This window comes from Pelodiscus sinensis, chromosome 3, assembly GCF_049634645.1.
Source record: "Pelodiscus sinensis isolate JC-2024 chromosome 3, ASM4963464v1, whole genome shotgun sequence".
In the NCBI taxonomy this organism is placed as follows: Eukaryota; Metazoa; Chordata; order Testudines; family Trionychidae; genus Pelodiscus; species Pelodiscus sinensis.
The window spans coordinates 37,931,093-37,951,451 of NC_134713.1; positions in this window are offsets into that span (position 1 = coordinate 37,931,093).

Genomic DNA, 20,359 nt, shown 5'->3' on the forward strand with positions numbered 1-20,359 from the left:
AAGGAAAAGTGCTGAAAGGGGGTAGAAAGAAAATATATTCGCTCTTGTCCATGTGATATTGCAGCAATTTTCAACATGTATATCTAAAAGTATTTGAGTGAAACAGCAGGGCATACAGGACCAAATACATTAGACATGTGGATTTCCTGTACTCACCCACTGTGCACTGACAAGCTTTGTCTGCAGGCAAAATTAGCAGATGGTAGGGTGAAGATCTCTTTTTGAAATAGAGAATTGGGCAAAGCAGGATTATGTGAATTCATTTTTTGTTTTGGGCATATTATTCATGATGTAATGTTCTTTTTTTTAAATTTTATCAGAACTACTACTGTGACTTCTGAATACCTCCCTAAACGCATAAAATCTTGGCTCTCCAAACAGTATTTAAAAATTGTGCACCTTAATGAAATGCTCCTTCACTCATGATAAACCACAATTCAGAAATTCTTCCTGGGCCTGATCTACCATTCAGTGAAGTCAATGGGACTCTTCCCATTAACATAAAAGGGGTTTGGATACTTCCGAAGATAATTATGTAATGTTTGATTCATTAGACAAAGGGACTTTTATACCAAATATTATCATATACAAAAGCTTCTTGAAAACAAAGATATCTAGTGTTGATCAATAGATGGCAAGCTTGCTACATCCAACTTTTGGAACATTTTATCCTGTTAACATTTACAGTAAAAGTTTATGCTGTGTTATAATTTAAGATATCTTTAAATGTATCCTATTTAGAGTATTATGGAAATAATTTATGTATAAGACACTCTATATAGAAGATATATGAAATAACCTTTGCAGTGCTACTGTAAAGAAATACATTTGTCTTAATTAATAAATGTGCTAACTTCCCACAGATTGTTTCCCTGATTTTACTATATGCTTTATTTCTTGGGGATTTTTTTATCTTTATATGCAACTTGCTTGTTGAATTAATACTGTGTCTTCTTACTCTTTTACATAGTTACTGTACCTAAATGATTTTCTCCTTTACAGAAGCTTTGTGCACAGCTCACCATAGAAACAGCAACATACAGCTAATAATCAGAAGTATCTACTATACTGAATACTGGAAAACATACAACAGGAATGAGAAAATGTTTGATTTATTATGTATCTCCATTATTATTTGATGAGCTGTGCATGTAGCTTTTCTAATAATATAATAATCATATGTTTATTTTCAGTGAGGGGGGATAATGTGGATGGGGAAAATAAGTAAATAAAATAGATAATAGGAATAGTATACAATCAGAATTAAATTTGTAAAGACACAAACAGGGCTAAAGGAGATGACTGGCAGTTTGAGAAATTGCTAATTTTAATTGTCTAGAGCCAAAACACACATTGAATTATTTCTTCTTGTGCTCTGCAATGGCCTTGTTTGCTGTCTTGAATGTTCCAGAATGACTGTGTGGAATCTCTATTGACTGTAAGTAATGGAAATTGTTCTCTAATATTAGCAAGAGTTTGCTAAAAGATTGGCACTGAAGTTCATTTAAATTGCTTCAGTAGAAGAGCCACATATTACTACTACCTATTCTTTCTGACTTTGGAACTGGGGCAAAGGTTTTATTAATCTTAATCATGGGGGGGATTATATTAAATATTTAGTATGAAAATTAAATCAAATTAAATAAAATGTGTCTTCTAGAGATAAGAAAAATACAGCAAAAGACTGGTCATTTATTATCATTGTAACTCTGTCTCAAATGGCTCTCCTCACTTGATGGTGTGTGTGGGGGAAGGAGGGGGGAGAGTAACAAAATAAAGTTCTAGGGAACATGCCAGAAGCTATATGCATGGGGAGCATGGTGGTTCCATTGCAGCCTTTATTCCCTCCAATGAACCAAGGGAAGCCACTCTGTACTTTGCACATAAGTGGGGTTCTTGGGATTAGGGGATAGGAAATGTTGAGGCAGTGGCGCAAATAGTAGAACCAGTATTTCTCAAAGTGTTTCATGGACCTGCTTTGGGAAAGCCTGCAAAGTTCTGCTTATCTAAAGGGACCATAGCCATGTGTCTCCCATTAGTTCTGGTTTGCCATATCCAGCCAAGGGGAGCCGTGACCTGGGCTCCAGATATTTAAGTAAACAAAGTGGCTTGGGCCTGCTAGTGGCTTTCCCAAAGCAGGTTTGTAGAACACTTTGAGAAAAAACTAGGAAGAGCCAATAAGCAGTCATTCTATAAAACTTGTTGTCTTGGCAACTTAGCAACCTTGAGGCAGAAATCAGTGAAGAAGTTAATAACTCTCATTGCTCAGAGTATTCATGGCTTCCGCCACCTTCAGTGAGTGTATATAATGCAAAGATACAATGAAGAAGGTTTGTGACACCATGATTCCTAAGTGTTGGAATGCATTGGCTCCTAATACCTACAGAAAGAAACTTGAAAGCTTTTAAAAGCAATTATTGAATATTATCGTTGCAAATTGTGAGATGGGGAAACAAAACAGTGTGACCATACTAACTTTGCTGTTTCTGACTACAGTACACAGGGAGCTAGGATATCTACAGATCCTTTACAGGGTAGTAATTTGCCTATTCACTCAACTAATTGCTAGTGCTGAAGAGTAGGGAATGACAATTTTAAATTCTAGGTCTCTGGGTCAGTCCAGTTCCACTCTACTCAAGCCTGATAATCTAAGTTAAACTTTGAAACTAGATTTGACTTCTGTCATATATATATATACACACACACACACACAGTAATTGATTATGAATATACATAGTCAGTGCTAAATCTGTGCATTTTAAACCCACTACTATATTAGGTGACTAATACAAAAGCTCACAGTGTGAGTCTAAAGGACAGGATGAAACTAGTAAGGTGACAGGGAATATAAAGCAATATATACACAAAGTTTGAAGTTCCATATTCTTAGAAGAAAAGAGTTCACAGTAAAAGCCTCTTAGGTTATCTGCTTTTTTAGTAATTAAAAAACGTCTCAGAAGACCTGAGTGACTCTGAATGAAGTGGATTTTTTAAAAGTTGCCTTCTTCCCACAGTGGTACAAAACAAAACTGCCAAATCTTGGTATTGCAGCTGCACGGTAGCAATAATCAGTAGATCACAAGAAACTGTCACTTCTAATGCAGAGGTTGAAATAGAAAAATACCATCTATGACCTTTTACTGATCTGTGTTTCTGGTTGCCTTCATGTTAGCAATCTTCTGCACATGATTATCTAATCCGTTATTTTTTCTTACTTAAAAATAATACAAATAGAATTTTGGGTCATCAGTTTTCTGGCAAAACATCTACTGTAGGCTGAGATAGAGATGGACAAAAATTGATTAATTTGTCTAGGATCAATTTTACACATTTTTTTCTCTAGACAAAATACAAGTAATAGGAGCTGAAAGTCAATATATGTCATATAAAAAGTTTGTACAAAATACAATGCAATGTCTTCTGTTTTCTCTTAAATTAGTCAAATGGACATCATTTTATACAAAGAGCAGGATTATCTTGACAGCTTTTCAGAAGTTTTTTTTAACTAATTGACTTTCTTAGACAAAGACTATAAAAGAGATTCAAATTTCCAAATTTAAAGTCTATTCTTTTATTGTTTTTAGTTCAATGTAACTTTTTAATGTTAAGATAAATATAAGGGGAACTTGGAGAAAACCATTGCTTGGTGTAAATTATCTTAATTCTATTGATTACAGGGGAGATATATATTAGCCAATTGGTGGAAAAATTATATCACGCAGCATTATTAAAGAAGTTCAGGAAATTCAGCAGAAAGCTATAGATGGAAAGAAATAATCTTTTTCATACCCCTTTTAAAAAATGCCAGTTGCTATAGTAACTGGGTATTTCCTCCTTACTGTATTTTTCTTTACAGTACATTCACAGCTTCCTGTGACAAAATAACAATTTTTCAGTCTACAATTTACTTTAAAGAAAGATTTTTTCCATCCTCTGGGAGAACATGATTAGAGTAGTTTTCAGTAGAGCTTCTAAAAGTTTGAGGTCTGTCAGCATTTCTGTTAAAAGCTCTTATTTTCAGTGGTTTATGACCTGTCTGTAAAACTTCTTTATAAGATGAAGCTTAGCATAGATATCTCCTTCTGGAAAAAATCTTTTTACACTTTTTTAGTAAAAATTTTAAAAAAATCTATTTCACAGCATAATTTATAGGAGAGTTCAAAAAGCAACAGAATATATGAGTGACTAAAGATATTGGTTGTACTAGCTCAGTATTGCATTTTTTTATGAGCTGGATAAAGAGTTCAGGGTCTAGAAATGAAAAACAGAGGATGCAGGAGCTGGAATGGGTTTCCACTGTATTCTGGGTTTACAATTTGGTTCAATGCCTCTCAGCCCCTTTAGTGTACAAATAGTCCCAGGACTCCTGACAGAGAAACAGGAAAATTATCAGACTGAGCTTTTTAGAAGACAGGAGGCCTCTCAAATTTCAACTGAACTCTTAAGTATTGCTAGAATCATTCGTAATTTATATGGGTAAGATTTTTCAAAAACATGTAAATGACTTAAGAACCTCTATTCCATTAAGGCAGGTCTAGACTACAGAGCTCTTCTGGGATACCAGAGGTATGTCAGAAAAGCTCTTCCATGTCTGAGGAACATGTCTGCTCCTCTGGAAAATTTTTTGGAAACGCAGATGCTTTTTTTGGCATCCCTGTAAACCTCATTTTACGAGCAAAAAGGGATATTCTAAAAGAGGGTTTTTCCAACATTTGGCCATGTGTAGATGGGCCAAATGTTGAGAGAGCCTGTTTCAGAAGAAAAGTGGAAAAAGATATGCAAATCTTTTTCCGACTTTTCTTTGTAATGTAGACGTAGCCTTAGAAATGTAGTTTAAGCATTTAAGCCCCAATTTTTAGACACTTTTAGGCAGTACTGTGCTCAGTGTTGAAATGCCTAACTGATATAGGAGCCTCACATTCATTTTCAGAAGTTACTTATGCAATACTTAAATTAAAACAAACAAATGGAAGTTTTTCTTCATATAGTGCATAGTCAACCTCTAGAACTCCTTGCCAGAGGATGTTGTGAAGACCAGGACTTTAACAGGGTTTTAAAAAGAATTAAATAAATTCATGAAGGATAAGTCCATCAATGGCTATTAGCCAAGTTGGGTAGGAATGGTTTCCCTACCTTCTGTTTATAAGAGGCTGAAAATGGATGACAGGAGAGGGATCATGTAATGATTACCTGTTCACTCCTTCTGGAGTATCTGGCATTGGCCACTATTTGAAAACAGGATACTGGGCTCGATGGACTTTTGGTCTGATCCACTATGGCTGTTCTTATATTTTTATAATCTCTTTGTAACACTTCACAGTCAGCTTTGGACTTAAATTTCTTGAGTAATTTTGTAACATTTGCAAATTTTGTCAGCACACTATTTACCCTCTTTATCAGATCATTTATAAATTACATAGGTCCCAATACATATTTTGGAGATCCCCACTATTTACCTCTCCGAGTTGTGAAACTTACAATTTATTCCCACCCTTTGTTTCTTATCTTTTAACAAATTGTTGGTTCATAAAGGGACTTCCCTCTTACCCTATGATTGCTCACTTTGCTTAAGAACCTTTAGTCCGGGATGCTGTCAAAGGCTTTCTGAAAGTTCAAGTACTCTATATCCACTGGATCAGCCTTATATATATGCTTGTTGATATTCTCAAATATTTTGAATAGATTAATGATGCATGATTTCCCTTTTCAAATGCCAAGTTGAATCTTCCCCAACATATCATGTTAATCTAAATGTCTGATAATTATCTTCTTTATGATAGTTTCAATTATTTTCCTAGTACTGAAGTTAAACTTACATACCTATAAGTTCCAGAATAACTCCTGGAGCATTTTTTTAAAAGTTGGTATTAAATTAGCTACTCTACCGTCATCTGGGTTCAGAGACTGATTTAAAGAATGTGTTTCATGTTGATGTTAGTAGTTCTGCAAAGTCATATTTGAGTTCCTTCAGAATACTTGGGTGAATACAATCTGGTTCTGATGACTTTTTATTATTTAAATTAGCAATTTGTTCTAAAACCTCCTCTACTGACTAATAAGTCTGGGACAGACTTATTAGTCAGTGGAGTTTAGTCATTGTATTAGTCATTGTATTTGTTACCTAAAAAAAATGTCTGTACACTGTACAGTGGAAAACAATTCAAATAATTAATTTAGATTGTCCATAATGGTCTTGTCTTCATGGAGCACTCTTTTAGCATCTTTTTTTTTTTTTAATTTTGTCTTGCCACTGTTCTTGCTTCTTCCTATTTTCCTCGGTAGGATTTCACTTTCAGTTTTAAAGGATTTTTTTTTTTTTTGCCTCTGTCTCATTTATGCCATTTTCTAGCTGCAGTTGCATTTTTGGCAGTTTTATGCTTTTTATTATCATTATTTGGATGTATGCTTTAAGTTACAACCTGTATGTTGTTTTAAACAGTCTCCATGCAGTTTGCAGTCTGTTTGTAATGCTTCCTTTTAATTTCCATTTAACTAGCTCCTTCATTTTTGTGTCCACTTAAGAGGAGCAAAGGGCAGATGGTGGCTCAAGATGATCCTATGGACACAGTTTCTAGGGCTGTGCAACAAGCACAGATTCAAGAAATGGCATAGTTAAGCAGCTATGGGATGATCAGCAGTGTCTGCAAAACTTTTGCATGTATAAGGCCACTTTCATGGAAGTTTGCACATTGCTTTCCTGTACCCTGAAGCACAGCAATACCAGAATGAGACCCGTTGTGACAGCTGAATTTAAGTTAAATGTTATTTTGATGGATTCTTTGACATTTTCTCCCCTACAAGGATGTTAAATTTAGTTACAGTATGTACAATATAGTATAGCTGAACTGCTCAATAACAGTATTGTTACTGTTATTAAGCAGTTCAGCTAGAGTCAACTCCTGGACTAGATCCTGTGCTCTGCCCTAGGACTATATCTAGAATTGCTTCTCCCTGATTGGTTCCAGGAATAGCTGCTCCAAGAAGCAGTCATTTATGGTGTCTAGCAATGTTATCCCTGCATTCCAATCTGAAGTAAAATATAGCCAGTCAAAATGAGGATAATTGAATTTCACTTTTTTTACTGTTGTCTGCCTTTGAAACCTCTCTAATCTCTATACTTCTTTTATAATCACTGACTTCATTCTAGTCAGGTGATCAGTAGTTTACTCCTTCCATCCCTTTGTTGTTCATGCACTGAATTTCTATCTCAGAAATTCTGTAGTATAATATGATTAATATTTTACCTCTTGACTCAATGCTTTCTTTCACAAATGGTGCCACCATTCCCCAAGTGCAATCTATTTTGTGATTGCTATATATTTTGTATCCTGGTAATCTAGTTCTCACATCTTAATATTTAGACTTCTAGAATTTGTATATAAGCACTTGTACTTCTCCCAATATTCATTTGCTTGCCTTCATGTGTTATATTTACATGGGAATCTGTTATGTTTGATTGTTCTAGCTAGTTCCTATTTTAGGGCTAAGCTGTGGCATTTTCCTGTGGCCTGAGCAAGAAGAGGTGTAAAGAGGGACTGTATTGTGGCAATATCAGAAAGTATTACAGGGACTTATAAAAAGTGGGACTTCCCAGTCAGAGAGTTCTCTAGTTTCTTCTTAAGACATGACTTTTTTGTGCTATGTCCTCACAGAAAAACAAGTATTTTACCTTTACCAGTCACTTATCCAAATAATTTGGATTGAGCTGACTGATATGAATGGCTCAATTCATCTCACTTGCATGTTTGCTCTTTCAGAACATCATAGAGAGTCTTTCTCTGATAATAGGGATGATCATAACAAGATATTTTCCCTCAAAAATGATAGTATGGTCCAGAGGTTAGAACACTCATCATGAAGCATGAGATCAGGAAACTATTCCTGCTGAGATTAGCAAGGCACTTAGCCTCAGTTTTACTCTTTTCCCTCTTCTATAAAATGAGAATAATGAGATTTACTTCTTTTGAAAGTGCTTTAAATTCTAGAATGAAAACTGCTGTAGAAGATCTAACAATTATTATATTGAGGATGCTACTCCATTATGCTATCTTACTCATGATGATTTGTATGAGAATTGTTAACTTTTAGGTCCTTTTAGTACTTTATAAATTTCCTCATGAAAAAGTGATTGTCTCATTCGGTGGTAATATTGCCAAGTGGGAGACCAGCACATTTCTTATGTACAAGACAAACCGTGTATTTGTTGGTCAGTGAGGTCATGGCTCCAGGATTGCCAAGATAAAAAGAGATGTCCTCTTTAACCACAAAAGGGCATTAAACTGAGCTTCTTTTCACTCTATCAAGGATCATTAAGACTGCAAGTTTGTCATGGAGGCCACAGTAGTCACGAATGTTGTGACTTTTTTACTTCATCTACACTATGAGATTTAGCTGAATGTATTAAGGTCAGATTTTTAGAACCCAGTTTTGTACACTCAAAGGTGCATATTCCAAGTGCACATAAGAGTTCAATGTAGTGTCCTCAGTAGAGCTAGCGTTGACTCTGACTACCACTGACATAGCGTGTCTCCAGTAGGTTAGGTTCCCAGTGCCTGATGGGACAAAAGTAGTGTAACAGATCATTCTTGGTACATGTTAGTATCCCATAATTCATTCATCTCCTGCCTCCCCACCCTCTTACCTCCTGCTTGAAAGCAATGGCAAACAATTTTTTTTCACCCTTTTTTACACTAGTTACCTTTACAGATGCCATAGCAAAGCAAGCATAGTCCCCATTTGGCAGCAAAGTGCTATGGCAATCATAGAAAATATCTCGCATCTTATACTGCAGTAGGTCCAGAGCCTAGCCAGGACCCACAGGAGTGAGGAAGAATGTGAGAAGGCCATGAACAAACATTTGTATGAAGCACTTAAGTGGAGCAATTAGGATATGCTGGTGGCAGTTGATCCTTTGGACACAGTGGAATGCCAGTTCTAGGGATGTGAGACAAGCACAGACTCATGACATGGCATAGTTATGCAGCTAAAGGACAATCAGCAGTGGTTGCAAATCTTTTGCATGTGTAAGTCTGCTTTCATTGAAGTTTGCAATTTGTTTTCCCACATGCCCTGCAGCCCAACAATACCAGAATGAGACCTGCTTTGACAGATGAGAAGTAAGTGGCAATAGCCCTATGGAAGATTGCAATACCAGATAGCTAGTCAGTTGGGAATCAATTTGAAGTGGGTAAATGTACAATGGGGGTGCTGTGATCTGAGTATCCAAGGTAATCAATATCCTTCTACCATTAAGGGTAGCGACTCTGGGAAATGTGCAGGACATCATGGATTGCTTTGCTGTGATGGGGTTCCTTAATTCTGGTGGGGCAATAGATGGAACACACATCCCTATCTTGGCACTCAATGACCTTGCCAGGAAGTACATAAACCACAAAGAGTACTTCATAGAATCATAGGGCTGGAAGAGACCTCAGGAGATCATTGAGTTCAACCCCCTGCTCAAAGCAGGAACAGCCTTAACTAAATCATCCCATCCAGGGCTTTGTCAAGGCAGGACTTTAAAACCTCTAGGGATGGAGATTCCACCACCTCCCTAGGTAACACATTCTAGTACTTCACCGCCCTACTAGTAGAGTAATTACTTCGAATTAGTCTGGAGAGTAGCTATTTTGAAATAGCAGCAGCAGAGCGTCCATAGTAATGCTATTTCAAAAGAAACATTATTCCCCAAGGAAAGTGGGAGTACAGATTTCAAAATAATCAGCCCATTATTTCAAAATAGTGGGCTTGATAGTGTGGATGCTCCACTTATTATTTCGAAGTAAGGAGGGTTATTTTGAAACAACACCCTACTATAGACCAGGGCATAATGTCCACAGATTAGGGATAATCCTATGTCTAAATTACATATGCACCCCTATCTTTTGAGCTGTCACTAATGGCATACATACAGAACTTGAGGTTTCCAAGTTATTCTTTTAGCAAGGAAATCCATGATGAAATAGGGTTTTTTTATATGATCATATTTCAGTAATGCATACTGTCATTATCTTTATATTATTTGTGTTCACTTATTCTTACTTTTTTCAGAAACTGATGCAGAATTTGCCATAAAATGCAGCTGTCTGTTTACTTATTTTTACAGAGCCAACCCTCTGCAATTTGCACTAGCAGTGTTATTTTAATTATTCTTGTAACGTTGTACAGTGTCACAGATGCTTACTAATGACAAATTTAGAAAATAATAAAATAAATTCATTTTCAGTCCAGTGCATTAGTGACAATGTTCCAAATTACATTTAAGGCCTATTCAGTGGTTTCTTTCAAATAGGCTGGGCATCTCATTCGAATTCCCTGTTGGACAGGCCACATCGCAAAACCGAGCCTCATCTTTGGCACTAATCCTTATTGCCAGTGTCAATAGAGGCCACAGTGATAAAAATTGTTCAGAGCTGGAATGGAACTAGCCTTATACATACTGGTCTTCCTAGCAAAGAACTGAAAGAAGTTAATAAAGCAATGAAAGGATATTTGGTTTATGCCTTTCTTTTCAGTGGATCTATGGTTAAAGAGAACCTGTTTCTGACATTTGTCAGTCTGACATGCTCCTCAAGTTATAGATTTCTTAAACACTGACAATGAGGTAAGTTCATACAAGAAACAGAAATCATAATAATAGTAAGTCTGGAATTTCTAATGATTTCCACATTAAGCTAAATGACTCCCAGTGACTTTAGTTAATATTTAACCATTAAATACTACACGTAACTATAAATATAGGCATATGGTGTGGTTTGAAATAACAAACAATATAAAATTCTATACTGTGTGATACTTATCTATTACAATTTACATTCACCTTTAATGAGCGCTTGGGCACCATTAAAATAATCCATGAGAGGTCAATCACAGAGAAGGTGTTAAAAGACAGGTTCTTATCCTGCACTCTGGATTTTGTAATGTTCAGTAATATCCCAGTAGAATCTGAAAGAGTGAGAACAAAAAAATGTCTGAATTTTTATGGATTTTGCTCAACCACACTTTTAATGCATATTGATTAATTTGATGGTATAAGTACAAAAATGATGTAATGGGTATTTTATATCACGTTTCAAAAGAAAGTGAAGAATACTGAAACTGAAAAAGAGCATGAATTAAACCCTCCTAAATGTCACAAAAACATGATATTTTATATTGTTTGGCAGTGCTTTTTTATTCTTTATCATATGGTGGAACTTGATTTATTACAGTCTTACTATTTAGCAAAGGCTGCCTTTAGCTAAATGAGAATACATAACAAATTACAAGATTCATTTCTAATTACAAGATCATAAGAGCATGCTGTACTGTATAGCCAGAGGAAAATAATCTAAATACTTGTGGCATAACCATTACTCCTTTTCAGACAGCGTGTATAGAGCTGAAAAGTGATAAAATTGGTATGCCACTACCTATGGGGCTATTCCCTGACCTGTTGACATGGTCCCACCCCTTCCAGAAGCAAAAGGCCCTCTACTTGCCCTTGCATAGGAGAGGAATGTTGCCCCATTATTCCTCCTCATCGTCCCTATTAATGTAATACAAAGCTGGGAATGGAAAGCAAAATTGTAATTAAACTCAGTGTTTTTCAGAATAGGTGTCAGTGCTGAATATACTATGTATTTTCAGACACATTTTCTTTTCTTCCAGTTAGCTGACAAATACTGAATGTCCTTTAGGAAAAATCTGTTGTTTAGACTGTAGAAATCCATGAAAAATAGGGATTTTTAAAGATGTTTAGAACTGATTGCATAGCTGGGACAAAGAAATGTTGATTGTATAATGTAGTACAGCAAATCCAGATTAATTTTTTGAATAAATGCCTTAAAATAGGGTTACAAATGTGGATCAAGCCAGAAGGGGAGCTCATGAATTTTGTTGATTGTTATTAGGAGTTATTTCATATCCAGACAACAAATATATGTACAGCCTTCATACCCTTCAGGTATACATGCAGACACAAAGATACATGTACATTTTTCAGGGGAACCTCAACATTATATTAAATCATAATCTCAGGTTAATACAGAACTTCGATAATTCAAACAGATATTTAGGCTATCACTTGAACAGTAATGCATTTTATAAAATTTCTAGAACACAGATCTGGTGATAGAGATATTTTGCTGCCAGGAAGTTCTTTCCTAATCATAAGGTGGTCAGCTAATGACAATTGGGACTGAACAGATGCAAATCTACTTCAAATTTTCAAATTTCCAAAGAAGTCTTGAAAATGACAATTTAAAGTCTTCTAGGCAACATAGATATCTAACTGAAAGTAACTTAGTAATTAATTTTTAAATTACTTGTTAGGCTTTAAGTATAATTACCAAGTAATTTATATCAACATGTAATTACTGTATTGCATATTTTACTGCTAACATTTTAAATAAATGCTTCTAGCATTTTACTAGCAATTTACCAGGATTTTATTTATTTAAAAACAAAAATGACCCAAAATAATATATATGGTATTTTTTTGTTTGTCAATGCATGTGAAAATTCATATGTTAATGCACTGTGAATTTGGAGAGCAAATCATATCTATATCTATATCAGTAAAGCTCTATATTTATCTATCTATCTATTTTTCTGTCTATGCTAGTCAGTGTAGCAATTAGTCAGACCCATTATCTGGTATGTTAAAGCTCATTCATAGCTTTCTGAACAACATCAATTATTTTAAAAATTCAGTAAGCTTGCTCAGGCCCTTGAAGGCAGCATGCATATGAGTAAAAAGAGCAAGATCGGGCAAATCTGATCTTGTAAACACTAATGCACATACTTAACTTATCCCTTTCACCAACAGAACTTGGTCTAATAAAAGATAGTGATAGAAATGTAGCCGTGTTAGTCTGGGGTAGTTGAAGCAAAATGCAGGACAATGTAGCACTTTAAAGACTAACAAGATGGTTTATTAGATGATGAGCTTTCGTGGGCCAGACCCACTTCCTCAGATCAAATAGTGGAAGAAAGTAGTCACAACCATATATACCAAAGGATACAATTTAAAAAAAATGAACAAATATGAAAAGGACAAATCACATTGCAGAACAGAAGGGGGATGCGGGGGGGTGGGAAGGGGGAGGAAGGAAGGTAAGTGTCTGTGAATTGCTGATATTAAAGGTAGGGAGAGTGGGATGTTTGTGAGTTAATGGTATTACAGGTGATAATTGGGGAAACTGTCTTGGTAATGGGTGAGAAAGTTCAAAGACTTGTTAAGTCCTTGTTGGTAAGTGTCGAATTTTAACATGAATGACAGTTCAGAGGATTCCAATAAAAGATACAACTTCATCCACTTTGCCTCTCTGATATATTTGAATTTAGTCATTTACCTAGACCCAGTGATGTGTGTGTTTGCAGCATGAGGACTTTGATGACCTAAAGAATATCTATGTGGCTGCCAGAAATGGTGCTGGTCAATCAGTATATAGTTCTTTTCCCTCACTCTCATAATGTGGTGCACAAAGTTCCATCTCCCAGGGGAGACTTGATATCTGTGTAAGGGCACCATCACCTGTTAGTCAGCTAATTTATCATAGGTACTATGATAAAACTGGATTTTCAAAATAGTCCTGGTTATGAAGAGAGTGATGACCTTTGGAATTAACTGTGGAGGTACGCTTTGCATTAGGAGTAAAGTGTTGGTTCTGTGAGAACTAGAAAACTGCATATTGAGATGTTCATCATTGAGTGAGTGGAGGACACAAGATCATGAAAAGATAAGGATGAAAGGTGGGTAAATATGGAGAATCAGACTAAAGGATGCAAAGCTAAAACCTAATTTGGTGAAGGAGTTTGGTGAAAAGAGGAAGATAACCTTTTGTTGTTAACTTGTCACCCTAGATCATATGTGCCTTAAGATGCAGACTTCTCCAACCAGGCCGTATAACTAAGCTGAGTTTATTGTTGTGATTTCTGTGTAAACCACAACTATTCTCATATCCTTATATGTATCATATAACACTTTGTACTGCTGCATACATTACACATGTAAGTTGTAACTTACACTGGAGATTGCTTGGGTGAAAACTGAATAAGAAACCTTGTGACTGGACCCCTGGCATTTAGACACAGAAAAGATTGTTCTACAAGCTGCAGGTGACTGGTTCCACTAATCTTTCCTTAAATGAGCTTTAGTTGTATCTGATTTTTCTGATGGCAGAACTGAAAATTCAACAGTATCACTAATCTATCCATATCTTCATTTTCACTGAGATCACTTCCTGATAAAAACACAAAATTAATTGAGGTCAACTGGAGGTCATTGTAATCAATGGGAAAATATGTTTCTACAATATAGTTAATTGATGGTACTTAGAATCTACTATACACAAAATATAGAAAAATCTTTGGAAAAAAGCAATGTCTAGATAACATGCATATGATATAGGAACCATTTGTTTATTTATTTTTTTTACCTAACAAATGTGTGTTACATGATTTCTGTTTTTGTAAGTCAAAGGTTCAGTTATGCAATATCATTTATTTTCACTGTGTGCTGAATTCTTGTTAAAAGATATTTATTGGATATGTTTTTACCAACTTCAACATGTTCTTGTTGTCTTAATACTGAAAATCATTAATAAACAAACAAACAAACAAACTGATAAACAGTTTTAAAACAGTGTTTGCTTGCTTGTTTTAATTTTTGGTTGTTTGACCTAATATTTCCCTAATTAAAAAAAAAGCTGGATGAGTGTAAAATTTACTGGGTGAAATTCTAACCCCACTAAGGCAAATAAGAGTTTTGCTATTGTCTTGAGGGTTGACTGAACACCAATGATTGTTTCGAGGTTTTGAAATTTATTAGGCATATATGTGCATGTGCATCACTTTCTAGTTCAATGGCTACAGCTAAACTATAAAGTAGGAAACCTAGTTTAAGTTTCTACTATGCTAGATTGAGACTATGGTTTTTCCTCCCAGGTGACTCTGAATAATACAGAACACACACTTGAATTTGCACTTAACATGTCAGGCCAATACCTTGTCCCTTAGCCAAAAAGTGCAAAAGAGTCTCTCTCAAACACTCAATGAAAATTTGTAGAAACTGACATGTCTCTGTGAAATTTAGGTATTGTTGTAATTTCATTTGGTTGAAAAATGTTCTAAGTATAATTGCTAATCTTAATATATTGGTGGTTATGCTCCTTGTGTCCATCTTACACTCATGATGCACATATTTATCAGTTACATGCAACTGACTAGTAGGAATTGACTATAAGTAGAAGAAAACTAATGTCCAAGCTGACAACCAATTAAAGAATATATGTAGGGACTGAAAATTTCATTAGAGGGCCAGGAAGCAAAATTAATTTAGATGATATAACTAATGCTGCTCAAGTTGAAAAACAGAGAAAAATGTAATTGTGTGTCCATATTTTTTGAAGCTGCGGAAGATGGGAAGAAATCATATAGGTAGATCTCTCAAATTGCCAACATCCAAATATGGCAATTCCCTTAAATTGCACTTTTATTGTCTTTTCAGAACATCCAGAGATATTTCGTAAAATGTTTCAAATATTTACAAAATGTTGCAATAATTTTGAATAGTTTTCATATTTACAGGTGTAACCCCCTTTTTCCTCCCCGGGTTACTGGGGAGCAGGTGTGCCTGGACGCCTAATGTTTTAACCTAAAAGAGATCCTGAGCACCCCAGGGGTAATGGTGTTTAGTTGGGGAAAGCCCTATTCACCCCCTTGCTGCAGTCCCTTGCTGGCAATGAATATAAAATGGCGGTGCCTCCACCTGACTGGCCTTGTACACACTCCACTGGTGTGCCTTGAAAGCCTCCAGGAACATAGTCATTCCAACTATAATATGGATCCAAAACAATAACTGCAAATCATATACATCTAATAGAATACTTTAAAATAAACAATCTTTACTTAACTTAAATAAAGAGGGATTAACAGAATTAGAAATGAATAGCATTAACAAAACACATAACAATAATTGAAGTTTATATAGCTACCATTTGTACTAATAGTGACCCCACCCCAGAGTGTGCACACCCCTAGACTCAGTCCCAGACTTGCTTGCATGGGCGCGCTGATGTTGCAGCTATAGTGGAGATTTGGTCCAGGCTAAACAGCAGCTCTGTCCCAGGCAGCACTTTTCCAACAAGGCCCAGAAACTTACTGTTTCATACTGTGCCTATCGGAAGCAGCCTGCTAAATCCCAGTTCCAACAGACATCTAGTAGCTGCACTCCAACAGCCCCTGGACTGGATCAATGTCCTTGGCAGCAGCCTGGATCCCCCTTTGGTTCCAAACTCCAAGGCACAGTCCCAGACTACTAGGCCTCTTTCTTCAAGCACATGGAAAGAGCAGTCTTCTCTCACACAAAAGTCCTTCCTTCCTGTTTTTTCCCAAGGGCTCATGGGAATTGTAGTCTGAATTGCAGCACAGGGTCTTAGTGAAAAAACAGAGGCCCCTTAAGTAAGGGGACTACCCAGGATTTTAGATTTGAAATTGTTGGAACTGTGCTGATGATCAGCATGATAGATAAGCATGTGCTTAAATTGAAGTACACAAAAAATCCATTTAGGGGTAAATTAGAGCTAAATAACTGCATAGAACACTGAGAGACAGGACTGGTGGCTGTAAACAAACTTTATGGAACAACGTGAAACTTGGCCACATCCATGGTAAGTGGACTTCAGCTAAATAAAATCATGCCAGACCATAGATGTTGCTGGATCAGAGAATGCCAGACTAGAGAGGTTCAGCCTGTAACTGTCTGAATTGGGGCTCTAGCCCATAAAGTACTATAATTTCAACAGCTCTTGCTGGACCTCTCAGGATTGCATACATTGACCTTGTTCTTTGCTTTTATCTTTTTAGGACTCTTTTTCTCCTTTCAATCACTGCTGTTTGTGTCTACTCTGCAGATATTACCCATGGAAAAAAACACCCAACCATATCAACTGAAGCTTTATCTGAGAAAGCATTGTGGCATTAGGTTCATAATATAATAGCCTCTTCTCTTTCTTTCGAGGTTTTTATCTGTCAGCAATCTTTTGTTAGTTGTTTTAATCCTTTTCCACGTCAAGACCCAGTCACTAGGCTCTTTCCATTCCTTCAGGCACAGTTTTTTCCTTCAGAATCTGCTGCATTAAGGATCCCTATATCAAGCTATATTACTTGTGCTACTGTTAGAACTTTGTTTTTCTAAGGTTTCATGTTCTGATGATGCTACAGCTTACAGCAATTACCAGTCCTTTTCACACTCTACAGCTCTTTATATCAGTTACATGGTTGTCCTTAAAATGTTTGCCACTTGCATGCGACTGATGTTATTACACAAATATATATACCTTTTGCCTGATATATATATTAGGCAAAAGATAACATTTTGAAGATATGAATATCAACCACTGTACGCAAAGTGACTGATTATCACTGTTGGAGTTAGAGAAAAATCCTCTCCCTTCATTTAGCATTAACTATATAACAGATTAAAGACAGTTCAATCGACATGTAAGTTTGTGTAATTCTCCTGAAACAGATTTCTAACATCCTTGCTAATTTGACACAGTACATTATGATCTGTCTGCAGTATATTGCCAGGCACTAAAGCAGAGAACAATAGTTCACAAGTCATTGTTGCTGTTTTTTTTACAATCACCTGATGGTCTTGTCACAAAACAACACAACAACACAACACAACACAACACAACACAACATACACTCTTATTTCCTTCATCATCTGTGGTCTGCACACTAGAGAATACAATCTAAAGAAAGTATAGCTTTATTTACCGTTTATACACTGACTTTTTTTACACTGTGTTGACCCACAGTTATGAATAGAGAAAAATAACACAGCAAATTCATTGTCCTCTAAGCATACTGCATACAAAAACAGAATGGATACAATGGGATTCATCAGGCTTTATTAATGCTTCAGACATATAGGATAAATTTCTTTTCCCCCTTATACTCAGGCAATGCCACTGATGTCATTCTAACTGAGCAAAATTTGGCCTACACTCAGTCACAATAATACTAAACTGTTCAAAAGTATTAGTGTGCCAATATGGAGGAATGAATGAGTAGCAAAGAATAACATAAGGTTGTATGTATATGCAGAATGGTTAAGCCAAAGAGAAGAGAAGGACATGGACTGAAAATAGGCAAGGAGATTAAGGAAAAGATAAAATAGCATTTTAAAGACACATGGACTAGAACCTGGTATCCAGAGATCATGGCCGAGGACAGGCACTTCAGGAAGTATCATTGCAAGGAGCCAGAGTAGCAAAGTACCCTGTGGTCTTCTGACTGACTAGCCACCATATTTAATCCTAGGAAGGTGTATACTATAAGATCAACTACACAAGTTTTGATATCCTGTGACTCCAGATTTCACCTTATCCTAATCTCTGGTCTGTGAAACTAGTTTGACTGACATGGACACTTGCCTTCTTTCTCTGGCTTTGGTATTATTTCTGGTCTCTCACTCCCAGCAGAATCGGATTCTGACTCCTGCCTGTTACTATCTCTGGTCTCTGATTCTGTCTGATTCTGTTTGACTTTGACCTTGTTACTGTACCTGGTCTTGTGATTCTTTTGACTCCTGCTCAGCAACTACCTTCTCTGATGTGTAGACCCAGTTCAGTTGTGACTGCAAGACCAGAGTGCCTATGGTCCTCTCTCTTACGGGTTTTACTTTAAAACTAAGCTGAGTCAGATGTTTGTTTGTACTTGACAACAAAATGTTTATCATCATCACAGTACTGCAGCATAACACTTGTGTTTTATATACTTGTTAATGTGCGATTCAATACTTAGATTTCAGAAATAAAAATACTGTTTATTATAAGACAATGAGCATGCAGTACAACTTGAAGATTTGCTTTGTTAACGCAAATCATCTCTTTGCAGTGAAAGCTTTTCTTTAGGAAATAAAAAGGCAAATCAGAGCTGCTAAACAACTTAATAAATGAAAAAGCTTTACTGCAAAAAGAACTTCAATTACCATTTGTTTGACAGAAACATATTGGATACAAGAAATGGGACCAGAAACTTGGCTGAAAATGTAGATGTACAGGAAGAGTGCAAAAGAAGATAATCTTTAATTCATCTGTGATGATTCTTAACAGTATACTTAAGTGAATTCCTATTTGGTATTGATTTTAACATGTGCATGATTTCTCAAAGGAGAAAGAAACCTTGATCATAACAGGGTCTAAAGTTTCTAGAAGAAAAATCAAACTTTTAAAATCTTGTACTATGTTAGGGTATGTCTACACTACAGCGCTAGTTCGAACTAACTTAGTTCGAATTAGTTAATTCGAACTAAGCTAATTCGAACTAACGCGTCTAGAACTAAAAACTAGTTCGAATTAGCGTTTTGCTAATTCGAACTAGCAAGTCCACATTGAGTGGACTCTGAACAGGGCTTAAGGATGGCCGGAAGCAGTGCCAGCAGGGCATCAGAGGAGGACTTAGAGTGTGGAGATGCTGTCTCAGGCTAGCCGAGGGCTGCGCTTAAAGGGTCCCAACCCCCACCCTGGACAGACAGTTCTCAGGGGTGCCCCGCTTGAAAACCAGTCCTGGCTTGGATTGCCCGGAGTACCCAAACTGGGCACATCATACCACTCGGCCATCAGCCCGGCTGCACTTGCTGCAGGCTGCCATCTGGGGAGAGAGGGCAATCGGGGGGCTGCAGGAGAGCTTCCACCCCCAGAAGCCCGCAGAGCCAGCCCAGTCCTCCCCATCGGGGGCTCGTACCCCATTCCTCCCTCACCTCCTTCCACTTATCCTTCCCTAGCCCCCCTTCTTATTGATGTACAAAATAAAGATAACGTTTCTTCCAACATTGACTCTGTCTTTATTGAACAAAACTGGGGGAGACTGGGAAAAGGAGGTGGGAGAGGGGAAGAGAAAGGCTGGGAGAGGGGAGGGCAACTAACATGATCAGGGGTTGGGAACAGGTCCCAGATGAAGAGAGGCTACAGAGACTGGGACTGTTCAGCTTAGAAAAGAGGAGACAGACGGGGGACAGGATAGAGGTCTCTAAAAGCAGGGGTTGGGTGGAGAGGGTGCATTCAGAAAAGTTCTTCCTGAGTTCCCATAAAGAAGGACTAGAGGACACCAAAGGAAAGGAATGGGTAGCAGGCTTCAAACTAGTAAGAGAAAGTTGTTGTTCTTCACAAAGCAAAGAGATAACCTGCGGAACTCCTTGCTGCAGGAGGCTGTGAAGGCTACAACTAGAACAGAGTTTAAAGGGAAGTGAGATCAAGTCATGGAGGTTGGGTCCATGGAGTAGTCTTAGCCAGGGGGTAGGAGTGGTGTCCCTGCCCAAAGTTTGTGGAAGGCTGGAGAGGGATGGCACGAGACAAATGGCTTGGTC